This window comes from Lottia gigantea (assembly GCF_000327385.1).
Source record: "Lottia gigantea unplaced genomic scaffold LOTGIsca_17, whole genome shotgun sequence".
Lineage (NCBI taxonomy): Eukaryota > Metazoa > Mollusca > Gastropoda > Lottiidae > Lottia > Lottia gigantea.
In genome coordinates, this window is record NW_008708133.1 from 2,058,053 (window position 1) to 2,062,327 (window position 4,275).

Genomic DNA, 4,275 nt, shown 5'->3' on the forward strand with positions numbered 1-4,275 from the left:
CTTCTTTTATCCCCTAAATTATGTAAGAAATGTTATTTTAAATTTAATAGTTTGAACAGACATGAATAAGGTCTAAGCATATAGTAAATTAATGATATTGTTATCTCCAATATCTACAAATTTGATATGTACACCATGAGCTTATTATATACTTAAAAGAGATTAGTGGCTTTAAGATTAATCTATAAGATAAACCAGTCATTTGGTCTATTTCTTTAGAAGTTCAAGTCTTTAAAACAAGTCAAACTTTTTAAGCTGAATGATGATAATTTTTTGCAAGTATTTTTTATCATTATTACATTTCAAGTTCAGAAGAGCCAAAATATTTATGTCCTTACTTTGTGTAATGTTTACATTATGCAAACCAGACCTTTCATTTGATCCAGAGAGATCTTGTCAGTATGAACAGGTACTTTTCAATTCATCATTTTACCATATTTTTGTAGTGGTTCCCTTTCACCTTGACTAACTATATATATTAATTGGGATGAAGTTTGTCTCTTGTATGCTCACATCACAGAGAAAAAACTCTGCTATACAAATGAATTTGAATGAGGTCTGAATCCTTCTAGGGTGAGGTTCCCAACATTTTTTTCAGGTAGCAACCCATTTCAGAAACCTTTCAAGAACAAGAGCAATAACTCATACCAAAAATTTTTTGATTCTTCTGATTTTCAATAGGGTACATCCTTGAGTAATTACAAACACTCATGCCAAGTTTCTTCAAAATCCATCGAGAATTGTGCCTTCTAGAGTGTTTACGAGCTGGAAACGTGTTGTAAAGAAAAATAGCTTGCCAGTCAGTCAAGGTAACATACGCCCACTGGCAGCTGTCAAAAATGATAAAACAGTCTTTAGTGACTAAAGTATGAATTTTCGCATATTAAAGAAACTTTAATAGTTTGAATTCAATGATATTTACTGCCAGTTATTTATGCTGAGAAATGCCACCAAATTTTTAAAAATCAATTCAATAACCCAAATACATCAAATTATCGCATCAATATACATGATCACTTCATGTTTCATTAAAATCAATTGAAAACTGTAGTCTCTAATGATCACAAACAAATTTTAACACATTTTTCCTAAGTCAAGTCAATAACTCAAAAACCATTCATCAAAAAATCAAATTCAATCTTGTCCAAGATCTCATCAATATACAGTCAAGTAACCTAATTTCGTGCTAACCTATTATTCGTGGATTTCCTGAAATGATTAATAATTTACATATGCAACCTTGCGCGACCTCGGCCTTAGTTTGTTTTGATAGAACGAAGCCAGTAGTTTCAAGCAAGGTAAAATGTATTAATGTATACTTTGACAAATACAAAATGGTGGATTTCACTTATTACCAAATGTCACCATTTTTTATCACCTGAATTTCCTTATAATCCCAAGCAGTAATCGGAATTGTGTCGTCTGCTAGAATGTAGTCCAACGAATGAAGTCACGTGATCAACTAGCGGATTCTGTGGACAATATTCTTATGTTGTTTCAGTGACTTTTAGCAATAAATCACGCTATGTATCTTATTTTGTCAGTCACTATTTTTTTTTTAAATCGTGGTTCTTTGAAGGAATTGTCACTAGTTATAATGAATTGATATTAAAGATAAATACTAAGAGAAGCTAATTATATCACCCGGTATCCATACAACGTGTTTTTCTTGACTTTCTTGACTTATCTATAGATCAAACTTTGTACATGAAAATAGGTGACGCATTCTGCCGCCGTTACCGAGTTGGTTGCTCATGAAATATGGGTGAAAGTGAAGGATTCATAAAGAAAATAAAATAAACCAATTTTAATTATTTTGTAGAATATCTGAGGAAACATCTAAGACAAAAAAAAAAATTCGTTTTTTTAACTTTGACGAAATTCGGTGTTGAATCCTTATATCCACGAAAATAGGTTACACCGCTGTAAATGATCACGCCAAATTTTGGTCTAGGGCCATTATGACTATAACCCTAACTGGATACCGAAATTGAAATATGAATGAATTATGAAGTGAGAAATAGTTTAAATTTGAAAGAAAATCGAAAAGTAAAAATTTTTATCTTACACTTTTTTTTACTAATAAAAAACTTAAAGCAGCATTTCTTTCTCCAATAAGGTTACATTCACACAATCATCTGTTACAAAGTCTTCCGAATAAAAGTCAATAGCCTCAAAGAGAAAAATACAAGACTTGGCACGACAAGTGGCAGCCATTTTCAAACAAATCCGCACTACTTCGTTGTTGGGTCATTGTAATCTCATATTCATTCACAGTAGAAGATAATAGGGACACGATTTCTTATGGTTTAAGTAATTGATCATTGCATTTTAGATTTTAGTTCAATAATCTATAGGATATAAAACAAAATTGAGGAGTTGCAAATGCATTTTTGAACAAAATTCCGAGAACTATTTTGACGATTGCAACCGGAAACAAGTGCGAGTTGTATTTTCATGTGCGCGTGCGTAAACTTTGGTTTGATTTTTTGGCGGCTTTTTATTGTCCCCAAGAAAATAAGTTGAAAGAAATGAGCACCGATTCAAGGAGGAGATCATGTCAGCACCCAAAAAGAATTTCCCAGCTACCTAATGAGATTCGTGATGAAAACCCCAAACCAAGAACATTTAATGTTTCTAAGTCGGAACTGCAAAAATCGACCTCGTACATTCTCTCATCCGTTTTGACTGTCAATTCTGAATTTTCCGAATCTGATGGGATTACGCCTTTCTCAGACAACATTCAATCTATGGTAAACCAGATCTTAGACAAATTGGGTTGTTCAAGTAATAAAGTAAAGGAAGAGCCTGAAGAGAGTCACAATGATTCATCTTCATCCATTATTGACAGAGCAATGCCTTTGAAAGTAGAGACAATGGAATACAGAACTCAAAGAATCAAAGATCTTAATGAAGAAAGGTGTAAGTGGATAAAACTTCTGCAGAAATTTGAAGAAAATGCCACATGTCCAGGGCCTTTGCAACAACCAAATAAAATAATTGAATATAAAGATACAACTGAAAATGTTAAAAACCGAGCTTCCAAAAGCCAGTACATCAGTGGTGATTTTCCATATAAAGAAATAATACTTAATTGTCAAAAATTAACTGACAAAACTTTGTTTGAAATGGAAAATTGTGTAGTTATGGTTAATCAAATGAAGAAGATCCATTCTAAATTCAGTCATTTAATTAATGAAGAATTTGAAAAGTTTATATTAAACATTCAAGATACATCATTACTATCTACAAATGACTGTGATATACGTCAAGTTATAGAAAAAAGAATTGCATTAGTTTCACCATCAAATAATAAATGATAGTTCTTTTTAAACTGTAAACTACTGTGCCAGTTAGTAAATGCCTCTGATTCTTTTTTGAACAGATATTGTGTATGAATTTTAATCTATCTTTACCAATAGAAATACCAATATTTTCGATCAAAATCAAATAAGTGACGTGGAAAGTGAGTGTTTATACAATTTGGAAAGTACTTAAAGAAACATTCAGCTTTTTTGTAGGCTGAAAAATCTTTTTGCTCAAATTTGTGAAAACTATAAATCAAAATCCTTAGAAATGTATCCCATAATGTATCTGAAAGTTTCACATACAAAAATCCAGCTGTTAATTTTTTTAACTCCTAAACTTTACGTAACGTTAGGTAACCTTTTAATATTCATTGTGCTTTTTATGCGCCCACATAATGTGGATGTATATTGTCATAACTCATGTCCGTCAGTCAGTCCGTCTGTCCACGATTGGCTTGTAAACGCAATAGAGACTACAGTTTTCATTTGATTCGAATGAAATTTGGTGTGTTCATTTATATTGATGAGATCTTGGGCAAGTTCTAACTTGGCTATCTTTCGATGAACGGTTTTTGAGTTATTGCCCTTGATTTATGAAAAACGTGTGAAAATTTGTTTGTGAACACAATAGAGACTATACCGTTTTCATCCGATTTAAATGAAATTTGGTATGATCATTTATAATGATGAGATCTTAGTCAAGATTAAATTTGACAATTTTTCGATCAACGGACTTTGAGTTATTGCCCATAACTTAGTAAAAACACATCAAAATTTCTTAGCGTTAGAGGTGACAGTTTATATCAGAATTTTATTAAATATTGTGTGTTTGTTTAAATCAACAATATCTTGCACAAATTAAATTTTTGGTATGATTTGCCACAGATAGGTGACTGCCCTTGATATACTGAAAATGTATCAGGAAAGTGGGCGTATCATGCTAGGCAACCACTTGTTGAAAGCTGTT